Below are 18,164 nucleotides of genomic sequence, written 5' to 3' on the forward strand. Positions count from 1 at the left end.
GGTATGACTTTGCCTACATCGACATTTTCCCGTATTGTATACTTCACGGGTAGGTGCACACGCTAAAATGCCTTGTCTATATGGATCTTAAGCACGGCAACTATCGAGGTCGTCGGCACATAGCTCAATTGATTTTTCGCTCTGAGAACGGTTGTTAAGTTAGGTCCCCTTATGATGCACCGAGTTTAGTGCTTTGCTACTATTTCGTTAATAACGTTTTGTAATTGCCGGAGTAAAATTTATTGAAACCTCGTAATTAACGTTACCGAGCGAAATACGCGACCTGCAATTGTCTTTGGTTTGATATTATCTTGCGACTGAAGCAAAAAATATTGGATATGCCTGAAAGTGGAGGCTGCATTGTACAAACGTGAGCTATGCGGAGAGCAAGTCGTCTGCTTTTGTCCAGAAGTTGCGGTGACGTCAGAACGACCCCGAGCTCTGATTGGCTTAGATTGGAAGGATAGCGGGTAGACCTCGAAGGAAGCTGCCTTGAGGTCTACCCACTATCCTTCATTCAGAACCAGCCTGAGCTTACGTTCGGACGTCACAACAACCCTTTCAAAAGAAGCAGCCGAACTTACTTTCCGCATTTTTTTTGGTGGCGTCGCTCACCCTAGTGTCTGAAGCAAGAATTATAAGTAATTTAGATTTACAACAATTTTCAACTCCACGTGACTGCAACTGAGGCATCCATCGGGCGTTACACGACTCATACGCGCTGTGTTTATCAAAGTTCGAGAAAGCAGACTCTCAAAGCTTTCGCGCGGGTTTGTGGTAACGAGCCCACTTCAAACGCTACGAGCCTAGAATCGAAACCTGAGAAACCTGCTGCAGCGTGCTTTCGTTTTCATGTATTTGGCAATGTCAGCAACGGAACTACTATGCCCTACGCCCTACCACCCCGACAACGAACGTTATTTCTAGTGATGGGAAGAACCATGACACTCATTGCTGTAAAATACCTTAAACGCACAGCTATAAGGAAGAGGCCTTTCACCAAATTATCCGAACACCGGGCACGTAGGTACACGCTCTGCACGCGCTCGTCTTATCAATATAAAAGTTCTGAACAAAATAATAAAATAAGGCATTGGCGAACACACGTGCTAAGTGATTATTTTTTTCAACAGCCACCGTCGCCAGCATTAGCGTGCGCGCGTGTACCTACAAGCATAGCATGCTCGACGGTCTTAGCGTTTTGCGTAATGTAGCCAAACATCCATTGAAAGTAGAACATTAGCCTTTTACTCTTAATTTTGTTTTAAATTTTCGTACTGAAAATTTATTCATAAGCATTAAACTGTTTTGCTAGAAATAATGTGACTGGTACGTAAGTATAACCGAACATATCTAGATTCCAGCGAAAGACCAAGGCAACAACTAAACGAAGCCGGACATGTGAAGGTTAGACCTTTCTGTTTTGAACTTCATAATTGTTTTGTATTCTCAGAACTGCCCTGCTACATTTAACAGACACTGAGCTGCATAAGGTCATTGCAATAAAGGGCAGGTTTGGTTGCTGTATACTTCGAGAGTAAATATTTGTTGGAATGGCGAATATAAATGTCATCCGCAGACTTGTCAACGTCAATGTAAGCGCGTATCTTTCTATCCGGTTTTTTTTCGACGAGTCCAGTCCTGTCCCTACGTAAACAACACATGACTCACAGCGGAAAGGTCATATAGAAAGGGAAGCGTATTACTCAACTCATATTTTGTACGAAGAAGGACCGTTTTTTATGTGCGTTTTATTCGCGAAAACCAACTTTTGCTATATGTTATATACACATACGTGCTTCTCAAGATAATAATTTATAAAACCTAAAATAACGAAAACATAATATATTTGTTTCGCTTTAATTTGATGATATGATATTAACTCAGAAGAAACCAGTTTGACTGTTCTATAGAAACTGATTTGGTACAGATAACATATTATAGAATATCTTTAAATACGCGTAATATTCAAAGGCAGGCAGTCCTAATCTCACTACCTTTTTTTTTGGTGAAATCGTGCGCACTTCCTCCAATTCTTGTTTTCGCGAAAATGCAGAGAAAATTCAGCGATGTTTCTTTTTAAACAAGTCACAATAAGCGCAATCATTGTGCTGAGTTAACATACCTTACTTATTATTCATTTATTTACAATGAACAGCCTGCATCGCAGGATTATTATGGCGGGAACTATAAAGCCTAATATTAATACCGCAAATATCTCGCTTGTGGAACATGAACAGGAAACAACTCAGTGAAAGTTGTTCAGTAAACATAAAATTTGTTAAAACATGACACTTAAAAGTTGGGATCACTTTCTGAAAAACCATATGATGTATTAAGTCTTGAATTAAAACGTCTTTGGAAATATTTGGTCGGGACACTTTTATTATTAACATATCAGGCAAGGGTGACTCTGGCGACCGGCATTACAACATTAGGTATAACGTTTGACGTCAGTTGCGTATCAGACATCACTGACGTATACAAGGGACTTTGTAAAATAAAAGCTTATATATTAATGTTATACCTCCTAATCTTCACTTACTTAGAAAAACCAAGTTCAGTTTACCTGACTTCACTGCAGTACTTGTTCATGGTAACCGTAATCCATTGATTTATAGCGCTAGAACCAACGTTACTAAAACACTCAGTTGGGAAACTCCCATAGAGACAGCTTTGAAAAAGTGGCCCCAATCTGTCTCCGAGCTCCGAGCTAATGACGAACACAACGCCACCATTTCTCCCGCAGCGGCCGCTCGAGGAACTGCACGTGACTTCCATTTTGGCTTTAAGAACAGATACAGCAAAAGAGGTTACAACGGTGCCACCCCCGTCTCCCTGGCGGACGCGCCGCGAAAAACTACCGAAGTTAAAATACACCTAGGTCGGGACGCGCTACATGAAAGGACTGCTGAGGCATGGTTGTATAAAAACAATCTTAATTGTTCCGCAAAACCTTGCAAACTAAAGATTATAAAAACATAACGCGCCCCTCTCTTTGTACTAAACTCCAATAAATTTCATGCAAAAAGAGTCTTTTCCGTTTGTTTTTACGCAAAAACAGGCTTTGAAAAAGCTCAAGGTGACCACAGCACAGACAAACGATAAAGAGTGGCGCTGTTGTCGCATTTAGCTCGGTATCGGTGGACGCCAGCGGCCCAGGTATCGACGGCGAGTTTCCCAGCTGAGTGTTCTAGTAAAGTTGGCTAGAACCAAGGAAAGTATTAGAGTGAAACCACTGTACATATATTTGGGACATTAATAAACTAGCACAGAGTGGCGACACTTACATCGCGCAGCGCTTGTCTCTGAACGGGCTTCGTATCTCCAGCAAACATGAACTGCTTTGAAATCGAAAACAAAATCAAGAAACTTGATGATCTTCCTGACAGAAAGCTCATGCGTGAAAGTGAGCCCCACGCATGACTTCTGAAAACTCCTCAGGATGTTGTTGAGGCACCCGTCAATTTGATCGTCAACTTCTGTAGTGCATAACATGAGGAAATCGTCCACATACCTAAATATCGCCGCGATTCTCCAATCCTTATTGCTTTCTTGGATGGCACGCCCGCACGCTCCGAGAAAAACTTCACACAGATGTGGGGCCACTTGGGATCCCATGCACACACCGCTTCTCTGCACGTAGTGGCGATCTTGGTGGGTCACTGCCGGGGCTGACAAGTAATAGCGCAAAAGTTCTAAAAAAGGCATCCACTTGCATCCCTGCCTCATTCTGGAATAATGTGAGGCCTTGGTCTTCGATTTTAGACCGAAGAACGTGCAAAAGACGCGCGTCCGGGATGGAGTAGAACATGTCTTGAACATCCATGGGAAACCCAAACACGATGGGTTTCCCTTTTTCTCAAAGGAAAGATATCACATTGTCAGAATGTGATATCTTGACACATTCTGATGTCTTGCATTTGTTTTGATGTCTTGCATCAAAACAAAAGGGAAGTCCCCTTCAATATTTTGGATGATTTTACCGTGTCGATGAAGAAGATGAAGCGTTTCATTAAACGCAGTCGGTAGACCAGCGGTTGTATGCGTCTCTCACGTTCTACTTTAATTTGTATTGTTGGTTTGTTCAGCTGGTATCTCCTTAATAAAAACCCAACTTGACATTTTTTGGCTGTGTCTGGTTGGCTTGGTACCAATTTGCAAATCAAGCACTCAAGTTAGGCCTTACTGCTGGTAGTTCGGATATCATTAGCATCTCTAGGCCCAACTATGAACGCCGAGCATCCAGGGCGACGAGACTATCATGCCAGGCTCACAAGCTGCATGTTGCCAACCTGGACCCACGAAGAAACGTCGTTTACTTCACGAACCCCGCTAGCACCCCCGCTCCAGCCCAAGGAGACACCAGCCTCAGCTGCGTGGCTTAACCTAACCCACCCCGACGTGTGTGCCCAGCGGCTCCCCACAGGGGTGGGCATTAAGGGCGCTGAGTTAGAAGCGAATGTACAAGCCGCCCAACATGCTGAACACAACCCCTCAGAAACAACAACCACAAACAACACCATCCACACAGACTCCCAAGTCGCCTACTCGGAGTGCTGCCACACATCCAAATCGACCAGCGACCGCGTGCACAAAATCTACGGCATCGCATCCCGCCCGGACTAAAACCACCACAGTCAACTCCGTGTCGATTGGGTACCCGCTCACTCGGGTATTCGGGGAAACAAATGGACCCATGACGGGGCGCGCGCAGCATTACGCATACTTTGCGCGCCAATCGTACCCATCATCTACAGCGGGTCCATTTCGATCCTTTGTTTACTGACGACACTCAACCGGACTTCACTGAAAAAGCCGCGCTCGCCAAGCACGAGCGAGAGAATACACTCCGCAACCTCTCGACTACAGCCTCCCTTTTCCACAGGCACAACAGAATGATAGCCCCAACGTCAGCAGGAGTGAGCCGGAAGGCCCAGACTCTCGTTCGCCGTGCCGCGTAAGTCGGAATAGGTACGTATGGCTAAAGAACAGCCTTTTTAAAGATATCACAAATAAGGAGCTTCTGCGGTTACGTAGCCAACGTCTGCCCAGAAATGAGGAGTTGAGAGCGGAAGTCAAGGCTCCTCAAAATCGTGTAAAGGCGATAATACGTTCGGCTAAACATAATCATTACACAAAAAAGCTTCATAACGCTCGCTTTAACTCTGGGGAAATGTTGTCCATAATTAATTAGCTTCGCGAAGTTGCTCGAAAGAGTGTCGCTGACCTGCTGGAAGAAGCTTTGGGTCCAATTTAGCCGCCACAACAAATTTCTTCGTTTAACATTTCGGCGCTTTCATATGTAATAAATAGCACATGAGACGACGCTTTCAATGCTAATGATACGAACGTCATTTTGTTATCAGCTTTTCTTCGTACACTTCGACGAGCTGCGTTGCGTTCTATTTGATTTGATTTTAAATGAAGCAAATCATCAGGAGTTTATGATACATCTACCATTGACCTCTTTAATCATTTTGATGCGCTTGTAGAAAAGTTCTAGCAGCCATGATAAATGAATTCATAAGTTCTGGTTGTTTGCATAAAGATCTAAAGGATACAATCGTAGCTCCTATCAACAAAGATAGCCCTCGTAATCTGCTGTTCTCACTAAAACTCATTTCGATATTGCCGTGGATATCGCAGATTTTAGAAACGCACCTTTTAGCCACAATGATAAGTTGTATTGATAGCACGGAATAATATCATTTCCACAGTACGGCTTTGTCCCGGGGCGTGGTACATCATAATTACTAGAGGTGTTCTCGGACTTACTTCATTCGTTTTTCGATAACCACTCTGTGCCTGTATGTAAGCATGTTCCCCGAAGCTCCTTGGTTGTTAGTCCGTTCGACTATTTCCCGGCTCCCCATCCAAAAAGTCATTGTAGGATTTGACGGACCCGGTAACACCTGTATTTTGAGTGGCCGATAAATTAATATAATATTATTATTTTTTATTGACTGGTTCTAACATATTCGAATAAGTGTGAAATCGAACACTAAGCGTGTTAGTTTTCGTAGCCCATGAAAAAAACTCTATGTGTTCCCGCAGTTATATTTGCATGGTTCTAACTGTACTTCCGGTTTTTGCTTTCCTGTACAGAATGTTAATTTTATAAAGTACCTTGGTATGTTTTCGTTTGGATTTATCATGGAATACGCACATGTCTTTTATTGCTAAGCGTCTCTATAGTGCGTAATGCCATCTTTACAATTAAAAAAAAAAAGTTTCTTACCTTGGCGTCCAGAAAGGTGTTAATGCATTCTTTGACCTATAGTATGCGCTCGGATATGGCATTACTCTCTTTTTTAATTGTTCCTTTGAATGACACCATAGAATGATAGTATTTTGAGGGGGATGTGGGAAAGTGTGTCCTACAATTTCTTCATCTGTTCTGGTGACAACTTGTTCACCTCGCTTCATCTACTATGATCTTATTCACTCTTCCTACAGAATATGGCTCAGCACAACCTTTGCTACCGTGATTTCAAAATTCAAAGAACTGCACCGCGTACCGCGTCCATCGAGATATAAAACTCGCTCTGAAGTTTTACGAGCATATAGTCGCTATAGTAAAAGCATTAGGGCAATATATGTTTCACAATATTCATCGCGTTACCGGGTTCTATAACTTTTTCTTAAGTGGTTACTTCAAGAACACACAAAAAAATAATAAATGTGAAGATACTGCTTAATGACGGAAATAAGCATTCGAAACTTTGAGTGTCAATTATTGATCCTTGTCTCGGTTTTTTTAATTTTTAAGAATATGCTTTCGCTGCCTTGTCGCGCCACACAAGCTTACTCTGGCTTCGGCAAACCTGACATTTTTAATTGTCGATTTTGATTATTAAATAATATTCTTCATATTATTATGACTGTATGACTGGGCCAGGGAGAAACACATGGGAATAGTCAGTGAATATGACTTGTCTACTGCAGCGTCGTTTTCAAAATGTCTTAATTTTCTTCAGTAACAAACCGGCTAAAAATTGCTGCCAAGAATAGTGCAGCCCGTGATTAACATCGGATGCCAAAATTGAAAAAGTCAGTGAATAAGTTTGGGAGCCAATATTGCCCATTGATTAAAATTGGATGTCCGTATTTCTTTTAATACGCACAACCAAAGGTGGTCCATTGATGGCGTAGGCATTGGTGAAAAGTGGCCCAACGTTGGGTTAAACGTTGGATTAAAGGCGGTCCAACGACAGCATGAATGACCATCCAATGTCGTCTTGAATGTTGGTTGAATCGCGGTCCAAGGTGCCATTCGCGAATGGTCCGACATTGGATCGGGTACCACGTTTGGGCAATCCAATGTTAGGCCAATATTGAAGCAAATATTTGCGGTGGTGGGCCGATGTTTGTCCAACAATGGTGTGCTGCTTGTGATAATGATAATAGTATTCTTTATTTAAATTGCCCCAAAACAAGCGCGCTAGTTCTTGTTTCACTTTTACGAAGAATGTAAATAATACGCAAAAAATTGCATGATCGCACCCGAGCCACGATAACGCAAATATAGTACATCACGCGAAAACTAAAAGTTACCGAGAGCATATTACTCAAGAGGAAGCGGAACTCACAGGTCGGCGCACAAGTGCCCAGATCCAGAGTAGCGACGCAGTTAAAAAGCGACTGGACCTGAGAAAGTTGTGAAATGTTGTACAATGAAATAATATACAAATATTAAATGTCGGGTAGAGCGAAAATTGAAAAAGAAATTAACTTAACCGAGGAGCTAAAAAGAGCCAATAGTTCTCATTTCTACGCTATGTAGAAAAAAAGAGAATAAAGTCATGAAAATCCCTTCTCTTTTTTAATATGACTTTGAATTTGAGGTTAATTCAAATATGTTTAGCAGATATGCTAGTTACAATAAATGCGACGTCTAAGCACCTATTATATACTTTGCGGCTTATTCCTTTGAAACAGTAGCTTTACACAAGCAACCAACCACATGCAGGTTACCTGCATAAAACCAGTCTGCAACCATTAAATATCTTAAAAACAACGGCAACCGATGCCAGGTTTCGGACCCTGGTCACCAGCGTTGAAGTCCAGCGCGGTGCTGACTGAGCTACGAACCCAGCACGAAGGAAGGGGAAGAGCAGGAGCAGGTGGTGTAAGGAGCGTGCGGAGCGAAGTGTGTTATAAAGGGCAAAATATTAAAAAAATAAGGGGACAGCAATAGGTGGTTTAGAAAAAGCACGAGGACGAGGAGGAGTGAAAAGACAGGAAAGCGCGCTTCTGCTCTCTTGGTCACCAAGATAATTCAGCGTAAATGCTTTGTATCCGAGTGGTGCCGAAGGGAAGCGCGCGCAGCTTCAGAAAGAAACAGTCATGTGGCATAATCTGTTTACATGCAAAAGCCTGTCCTATAAACAGTTTTCTTTTGTGACTTGCGCCATTTCGAATACTGTAGCGCCATCTAGCAGGCGTCCGATTCTGCGGCCACGCTGGGTGGTTAGAAACGTTGGCCGAAGTGTTCTTTGGGGTGCCGCCACCACCTTGAATTGGGCTGGTTGGGTGCTCCATAGTGTTAATTATTTGACTGAGGGCGCGTCTTGCGTTCTTGTGTGCCGCAGATGGCATATTTCATCTCACAGGAAATGTTTCTTGCTTTCGATTATGGCATCCGCCAGTACGGCGATGCCAAAGAGTGCGGCAGTGAACGCAACACCGATAAAAATAGGAGGCGAGTACTCAAAATAATGAATCAGTTAAGATAGCGATTGAATTTCCTTCCAGATGTTTCGTCGTTTTAGATGCTGTACACCCAGAATATTTTGGCATTTCGTGTCGTCGACACGAATAGAATATAATGTGAGCAAGGACGCGCGAAATAAGAACATTGAAGGGAACGATCGAAGGCAGCTCCGTCAGGCTTAAGTGTGTTTATACAAGCTTGATTTGAGGATCCCTGCCAACGAGCGTGTCCTTTGCTGAAAACTGAAAACAGCAAAGTCGAGATGGATCTGTAGCCGGAGCGAATCAATCAACAACTCAACAATTCAAAATCGAGGCAATAGCATGTTTCTGCAATAGAAATTTAAGTTTCTTTTACAGCTACATTATGTAAGAACGTTTAAAATAAAAGAAAAAAATATCCCAGTCGCGTTGTAATGGTCAACATGAGCTCGTCTTATTCTAGCAACACGTGGCGGCGGAAATGAGCGTTCAACTAAGTGTTGCAGATAACAATATAGTGTCAATATCACCACTGCCATATATCGGCATTACGATAACTTAGAATACAAGACGTTGCAAGGGCGGAAACAGCAATACTCACAAGAAAACATCGCGCACCTTGCGAGCGTACCCCATGTTCATCGACGGTACAGCGTAAAGTTCGGTGCGCGCTCTATTCATAGAATGTCCCGAGCACACTCGAAAGGATGGCGTTCTGGAAAAGTATTTTAAGTTTACGGACGCAACACACTGCAGCAGGAGGCCTTGGTTTTTTGGAAAACAATGAAGTTTAAAGACATTGCGATAATATCATGCACTTTCTGTTGTTATTTTTGTAGCTTCTCACCGAACACTGCTGTCCCGCTGACCAGAAGATTTTTTTTCGTTAAATAAGCTGGCTCGAATTAAACCTGAAAGTAAAGAAATGAGTGAAACCGCAAAGACGACAAGTGATCTTGAAGCAACACAAGTGTCCAAGGCATTCATCTGGGTCTCTCGCTCGTTCTTAACGAACCAGCAAAGATAAAAGTGCCACTAGCCCTATCTTCTTTTGTTTCTTGCACTTTCTCAGTAAAAAGGTCTATACACCACCAGAATTAAAATCTCCTCTCTCCAGGTACTAAAACACTAAGTGCCATCCCGCCCTTGGCACTTCTCAAACTAACAGCACCACCCACCCTACTGCATTTAAACACGTTTGGCAAATGACAAAACATGCACTTAATTTCTTTTACTAGCTCAAGTTCGTGACTTACGTTTTTGATAGCGAACTCTTTATCCAGAACGCAAATTTAAATTTGGACCTTTACTATACTCCGCGACAACTTTTCTTGGCAATGCAGTGGAAGGTACAGGCCCGCGTCCTCTCTCCCATTTTGAGTGTACGAGGGCTCTCCTCCTCTCCCCGGAAATGGGGGAGAAGGAGAGCCTGCGTACACTCAAAATGGGAGAGGGGACGCGGGACGTACCTTCCACTGCATTGCCAAGAAAAGTTTTCGCCGTGTATAAATAGAAAAAAAAAACTATGTTATAAGGGTTCCTAGTATTTCAAGACATCTGTGAAGCAACTCTCAATATTCTCGTCACGCTACCCGCAATAACAGCTGCTTGGGCGAGTTGGTGGAACAAGTTACCGACTTACGGCGCACAATTAGCACACACACAAAACACAACATAAACACCGCGCTGAACTCAACTCTTTTTTTGTATTTTGTCTTTGTTTTCTTCCGCGTCTTATAAACCAGTACTCACAATCGTCCGCTATTACGGGGCCTGGCCAAAACAAGATAAATGGGGACAATTTTGTGTATAGGTGTAATAGATATAGAAGAAAACAAAGACAAAATACAAACTAGAGTTGTAAGTTCAGCGCGATATGTATGTTGTTTTGCGCGTGTGCTAATTCTAGGTTTTGTGTGTGCTGATTGTGCGCTGGAATTCGCTAAATACGCCCAGATCGCTCACAAGAGAGACGCGCTGCACTGGCGTTTCATCAAGATTATATGTGTAGTCCACCGCAGTTTGACGTCGGAACAACAAAAAGAACTTCAGTTTATGGCATGGCTCAGCAGAAACTCATTCTGTTTGCATCACTAAAGCATACGGGGCACATCGAATTGTAATATTTTGCAGTCTCCGGGCACTGATAATTTTTATACATCTTTCAAAATGCCCGGAAAAAACGAGCTATTTGAAACTTTAAACACACGACACTATATTAATAATAAAATTTAAATGTCTGAGAGGTCCCCAAAACGATATCTGAGGAGCACCGATATATATATATATATAAGTGAGTGAAGATCGACAAGTGCAGCCGTAGTAATATTGTGAACGAAGAGGGGAGAAGGTGATTATTGAATTTATTGCATTAAAGTTAGGGAACGGGAAAGGAAAAGAGAGCTGGCGAAAATTTAGGCCAGGAGCGGGGATTGAACCCGCAACCTTCGCCTGTCTGGGGCAACGCCTTAAACGATAAGACCATCCCGGCCACTGGTTTCGGCGGCCTCAATTTCTGACCAGCTCTCTGTGTACTGTTTAGTTTCGAATTCGCTTAACTGGGTAGACGACAACAGTTGCTGATTTAAGGCCCGCGCTATTTCCGACATGCGGCAGTGACGTGGCACGTCATCTCAGCTTGCAAATGTAACTTTAACCTAACTTTAATGCAATAAATTCAATAAGCATTTCTCCCCTCTTCGTTCACTATATATATATATATATGATAGTTGTGCCACAGAGACGACGCAGAGCTCTGCAAGCGCAAGCGCTGAGCTCGGGACACGCGCGGCAGATGTTTCTCGAGACACCAACGGAACGGCTCGGCGGCGGCATCGGGCGATGCGATCTGCAGTCTCATACCGCTTGTAAATACTTGTAAATATTGCCGCGCGCACAGCTGGCCAAGTAGGCGGCGCGCGCGTGGCCTAACGGTTATCGCGCTTGCTTTCCGCGCTGAAAGCCAGGGTTCGATTTCTGGCCGTGGAGGCACATTTTTGTTGACTATGTAAAGTAATAAAAATCTGGCAAATTCGAGAACCATGTTGGGGGGCTTGTTCGAGGTCAGATTGTTCTACACGCCGAACCTTCTACGCCAATTATTCCAGAAGCCCACACGTGTACATAGGGGCTCCGCGTGGCGATCTGCAGTCAGTCTCGCCCCAGCGTTCGACTCTGCTGTTGCGCCGACTTCGACGCCCGCGACGCTCTGTTATTATCTTTTCCTTTTATTAATTTGGGCCCAAGTTCGCCCCCCTTAAACGTTTAGTTTACTTCAGTTTCCGTCGCCTCATCACTTGTCATCCGTGACAATATATTTACAAGTATTTACTTATTTACAAGTGTTTATATATTTACAAGTATTTACTCCGAACTGGCACTTGTCAATGTTGATCACGATGCCATTTTCTTGCAGTCGTTTGAAGAGCTCGATCAAGTCGTTCGCGGCTTACCATTCTGCTTCGCATACCTCGACGACCTCCTCGTCGCGAGCAGGAATTCAGAAGACCACAACAACCACCTGATCGAGCTCTTCAAACGACTGCAAGAAAATGGCATCGTGATCAACATTGACAAGTGCCAGTTCGGAGTGCCAGAGCTAACCTTCCTTGGTCATCACGTCGACTCGCGCGGTATCCGACCGTTACAGGACAAAGTCAAGGTTATCCTTGATTCGCCTTGTCCTACAACAAAGCGCGCTCTCCGACGGTTCCTTGGGCTCATTTATTTCTACGGGCGTTTCCTGCCACATTGTGCCACCCTTCTCCATCCGTTATAAGCACTACTGAGCACAAGCAAAGGAGAAACGTCGCCCCTCACATAGACTCCGGAAGCGACGCTCTCCTTCGAAAAAGTAAAGAAAGAACTAGCCAGTGCTACACTTCTGGCGCACCCTTCCTCAGATGCATCAACGTGCCTCATGGTCGACACTTCGAACGTCGCAGTTGGTGGTGTCTTGCAAAAGAAGATCAACGATATTTGGATACCCATATCATTCTCCTCACGAAAACTGCAAGACGCCGAGCAGAGGTACAGTACCTTTAGAAGGGAGCTGCTCGCGGCATACTTAGCTGTTAAGCACTTCAGAGACTTTCTGAAAGGCCGCGCGTTCTTTATTGCCATTGACCACAAGCCACTGGTCTACGCAATGAAGTCGTCGAGCCAGAATCATTCACCACGAGAGCTACGACATCTTTCCTTCCTCGCGGAATTCACTTCCGACGTCCGTCATGTGAAGGGAAAAGTCAGCAGTGTCGCAGTCACCTTGTCTCGCTTGGACCTCAATGCGGTCAACACGGAGAAGGAGCACTTCACCTACGCCGAACTCGCCGCAGATCAAGGAGAAGACGACGAACTCCATTCCATGAGGCTGACTGACACATCACTCGTGCTCAAGGAAGTCAGTTTTTCTGACAATAACGTTACATTGATCTGCGACACTTCAAACAGCAAACCCCGCCCGTACGTGCCACGTCATCTACGTCACGCGGTATATACATCTGTTCACTATTGGGCAGGAGATCGAACTATAGGGGGCGCTCTGACCCGTTTGTTTTCCCCACGCTCGGTGTTTACTCAACACAAGGCCTGTGCACATGCCGACAGGCCTTATGGGCATAGGCATGTCATCTTCTACAATAGAGCGCGGGGCACAGTTAAATGAAAAAATACTAACAATCAACGAAGCGACGTTAAGTGTCGGATCTCTCCTCAGAGAATGCGAGCTTGACCCACTTCGGCTTTTTTGCTAAGCTGGGATCGTGCGTGCTGCATTGTTCATGCAGGCCCTAGTGGAAACAAAAGAGCCCCTCCTCCCCCTCGCCGGAGAGCACGAACTCCAGCCGAACGCTGACGCCGCGTTCGGTTATGTCGACCGAGCGCTGCGTCATTGTATTTGTTGTCCCCATCCGTGTAGTTGTTAAGTTAACCGCTTGGGGCGTCACGGTCTGTCCTCCTCCCCAATCTTTACCCTGGCATACGAGCAACACAGGAATTAGTTACTTCCCGTTTCGTAGGGCCTAGGATCAATGCCAACATCCGAGATTGGGTGAGCTGTTGTCTGGCTTGCCAGACATGAAAGATACAGCGCCACACACAGACACCACTAGGAAAGTTCCCTTTGCCTTCGGCTCGCTTCGAGAATGTCCACGTGGACAATGTAGGCCCCCTTCCACCTTCACGCGGCTTTACCTACCTACCGACCTGAGTGGACAGATTTACTCGATGGCCGGAAGTTATACCAGTGGAAAACATAACCGGGGAAACGGTAGATCGAGCATTCGTTTTCAACTGGGTCAGCCGTTTTGGTGTCCCTCCAACAGTCACCCAGACCGAAGACGACAGTTCGAGTCGGCCTTGTTCCAGCAACTAACATTACTCCTTGGCTGTGTGCGGACACGAACCACAGCAAACCACCCTGCTGCAAATGGTCTAGTTGAACGCTCTATCGACAGCTCAAATCCGCTCTGCGAGCACAACCTCTCCCTGTGGCGTGGATTGATTACCTTCCTGTCGTGCTCCTGGGTCTCCGCTCAACCATGAAGACAGGCCTTGGGTGCACCCTGTCTGAGCTTGTTTATAGGGCTCCCCTTCGTCTCCTAGCTGACAAGGTAGAGCCTTCGATGACAACAACCACCATAGATCCGACATCATACGTTCAACGACTTGGGGAGGCAATGTCATCTTTACGCCCGACGCTAACACGAAAACCCACTGCGCGCCAAGTCTTTATACACCCAGCCCTCGTCCAGTCTACGCATGCATTCATTCGACGGGATTCTCCCAGAAATCCCTCAAACCTCTCTACGACGGGCCATACCTTGTTATGGATAAAACACCGAAGTTCTACACGGTGCTTCTGAAAGGTCGTCGGGAATCAGTTTCCCTAGATCGCCTAAAGCCCGCCTTCGTTTCTCTTTTGGACACAACTCTCACAATCTCCCAAAAATACGCTGTCGCCCACTCCACGCCTCCAGCGCAAGTGCCACAGGCCACTTGTCCAAGGGGGGGCATCTGTGGTAGTTGTGCCACCGAAACGACGAAGAGGTGGGCAAGCGCAAGCGCTGAGCTCGGGACACGCGCGGCAGATGTTTCTCGAGACACCAACGAATCGGCTCGGCGGCGGCATCGGGCGATGCGAACTTCAGTCTCATTCCGCTTGTAAATACTTGTAAATATATTTATGTGTGAAACCTTACTTCTGTTTCCCATAATATTGCATCAACTTCTCGGCTATCCCTGACAAACAGCCCGAAATAATAAAAAAGTGCCCAGATTGAACTCCACAAACCGATCACCCAGTACTTATGGCTGTGAAGGTGTTAAAGTTTGACAAAGTAAGAAGTAATCGCGTATGAACAATAATCTTCAAATCTTAGAAAATGCACAAAGCAAGAGTCAAAGAAAGAGAAGTTAGTGATTATTCCGATTTTGAAGTGTGAGGCCTCCGTTGTTAAAATTGTTTTTTTCCGGTTTCCTCGCGCAAAGCAAGGAAACCGGAAAAATACATTTTAACAACGGAGGCGTCAACACTCTTCAAAATTGGAACAATCACTAACTTCTACAAAAGTAAAGGAACGACACCTGAACTAAGCAAAGTGTTAATAATATGCAACCAGATAGGAATGAATGACTCGTACTATCCTTTAATGATAAAACTCGGCATGCAATTGACACCACTCAAAATTTTAGGCTTTTCTTTTCTTATCCAAGCAGTTATTTTGGTCCTAATCTACATGTAGGGAGCGCGTAAAGTCATGAACGCTAAGTATATGTCGTCATTTGGAAACAATTGAAGATCATCGGAGGCAAACTTGCAAATTAATCATGTCATATAACACCCGAGACTCTGGTGGAAAAAATTGGAAACTTTTTAGTAGAAGGAACAAACACAAAAAGGGACGTCTCCTTCTGTGTGTTTTCCTTCTACTAAAAAGTTTCGAATTTCTTTCACCAGGGTCTCAGCTGTTATATGACATGATTGGCTATCACCAGCTTGCCTGTACACTCACTGTCTTTGCTAAACTAGTCGGCGAAACTATTTTAAACTTGAGTGGATGATAAACAGAACCCAGTGTCATTTATTCTATCACGTAGGCAAATACCTTGCCTGGGCTCACGGGTATACACTCTAACAAAGACCCAAAAAAACATTTTGCCGGCGATTCAGGGTATTTTCCACGCTGCCGGCGATATAGGCATTTATTGCGCTTGATCACGTTTTGGTAACGCGCAATAAATACTAAATTTAGCATACCAAAGAGTTGAACACGATTTATTTCTAAAGTCATTGTATATGTACTTTTTTCGCAGGTGAAATTGTGTGTCTTTAGAGAACCAATTCGAATATATAAACGATTTCCATAAACGTGCAGAAACAGAGCTGTCTGTAGCACTTCGAACAACCGAAGTGAGTGTCTCGGTAGCTTCATGAACATTTGTCATGTTCACAACATCGCACCTGATCACATATTACATACTGTATATTAATAATTATGCTAATAATATTAATTAATCAATATTTCCGTGTTAATTATAGTGTCCAGGAAAAAAAATGTCGGCCTCTGTTCTGGCACTCCATAAAAAAAAGACACACACAAAATGGCAAAACTCAGGTTTAATGCCGGCACTCAATCTACACGCCTGTTACTAAAGTAATAACAGATTCAAAGGCCAGTTGAAGCTAAAAAAATAAAGCGCAAGAACATTTTTTTAAAGAAATAATATTGTCAGGGTGTTTTAGGGCTAAGCAAAAGAGCATACGGAGACGTGTTAGTGTCCAGCAACGGCCGGTCTCTTCTGAGGGCAAGCCTCCTCGCTCCACCGACGCTCGCCAATCCCCGAGGCACTGGCGCCGCCGCTGGCTGCTCTGGGTGCGCAACGCTGCTTGTCACATATGTCCCCCTCCAAGAGAAGACCACCCTGGCCTAGTGCGGATGATCATTGGAAGAGTGAGCTTTTCCCGAAGGGTGGAAGAGCATCAGGCGGTTAACATGAACGAGGTTCCGACCATGAGACGGACGATCGGTTGTTAGTGGCGTAGGCTTTACGAGGTGATTGACGGGAGATGTCTGGTAAATGATCCAAAAATGTCCTTGGTATTAATGAAGGTATTGATTACAGCATCTGGCCTTGCGATTGAGAAAACATGTAAAAGAGAATGTCATTTGGGCTGCGGGGCCCATCTTGGTGTCTATCGTCGTAGTGGCTTTTGGATTGTTTTTGGTGCTGAGCTGTACCTGCTAGGACAAGTTGACGGCAACGTCTGTACGATAGGCGCCATGGGAAGAGGAGCCATTCTTGAGAACTTCACTCTGGTAAGGCAGGTCAGCATCAATCATGGTAGACGGTTCACGGCCGTAAACTAAATGAAATGTGAAGATTCGAGTGATGAATTGTAGTGTCGTGTTGTAAGCAAAGGTCACGAATAGAAGGATAGTGTAGCAATCGGAATGGCTGTCGGAGACATACATGGAAATAAAGCTTGCGTGCGTGTGTATAAAATGTCTCCGTAAGCCCGTTTGTTTGGCGATGGTAGGGGAGGTTATTCGGTGGTTGATATTGCAAGCTCATAACAAATTTTCAAGTGTCCATGTCGTGAATTATTTTCCGTGATCGCTCGCTAGAGCTACATGGGCACCACTGCGGAGTACGATGTTATTTAAAATAAAGAGGGTGATGGCTTCAGCAGTAACTTGTAGTAAATAGGCAGTTTTGTGTATGGAGTGGAATGGTCGCTAGCGGCAAGTATCCTGCGATAGCCGGGTATGGACCGAGGAAAAGTATCAAAAAGATCAATGCCTACAGCTTCAAATGTACCATAACGAAAGAGGAACATTGAAGAAAAACAGACAACACCCTTATGAAAATGGCATATCTGGACTCATATAGAAAAAACAAATATGATTATATAAAACAATGGGCATATCTGGCCTATATCAAGCACATCAATTTATATAAGGCATATCTAGCGAGATATGCACAGTTTTTTATATATTCATATCTGAGTCAGCCTAATAGGGGTATATTTGCCTCCCACATAAGGCCAGATATGTCCCATTCAGTTAGGGCAACCTTTATATACAGGGTGTTTTTTTTTATTCTTGCACATTTGTTTTTAAAAAGGCCATGAAAGGTACACTGATGCGGTTTGTGCGAGTGAGTTATACGCCCAAAGGGACATTATGTGGACGCTAATCTTTGCGTTAAGTCGGCTAATTAACTAAAATTGACTAATTCATTTTAGAGCGCAGCTCTTAGGGGCCCGTTTCAAGCCTGAGTGGCGTCGGCGTCGCCGTCGCCGTCGGCGTCGCTGTCGCCGTCGCCGTCGCCGTCGCCGTCGGCGTCGCTGTCGCCGTCGCCGTCGCCGTCGCCGTCGCTGTCGCCGTCGCCGTCGCCGTCGGCGTAACCGCGCGTTGCATCCTGTGCAACCTGTTGCATGCAGCTCAGAGAAGATGCAACAGGTTGCA

The 18,164-nt window shown here is 44.6% G+C and overlaps 1 pseudogene; it reads left to right on the forward strand.

Moving 5' to 3' along the window:
- Positions 1-18,164, forward strand: part of LOC120848307 — a 60,743-nt pseudogene that overhangs the window by 959 nt on the left and 41,620 nt on the right.

Source organism: Ixodes scapularis, unplaced genomic scaffold, assembly GCF_016920785.2.
Source record: "Ixodes scapularis isolate PalLabHiFi unplaced genomic scaffold, ASM1692078v2 PGA_scaffold4__175_contigs__length_147842914, whole genome shotgun sequence".
NCBI lineage: Eukaryota > Metazoa > Arthropoda > Arachnida > Ixodida > Ixodidae > Ixodes > Ixodes scapularis.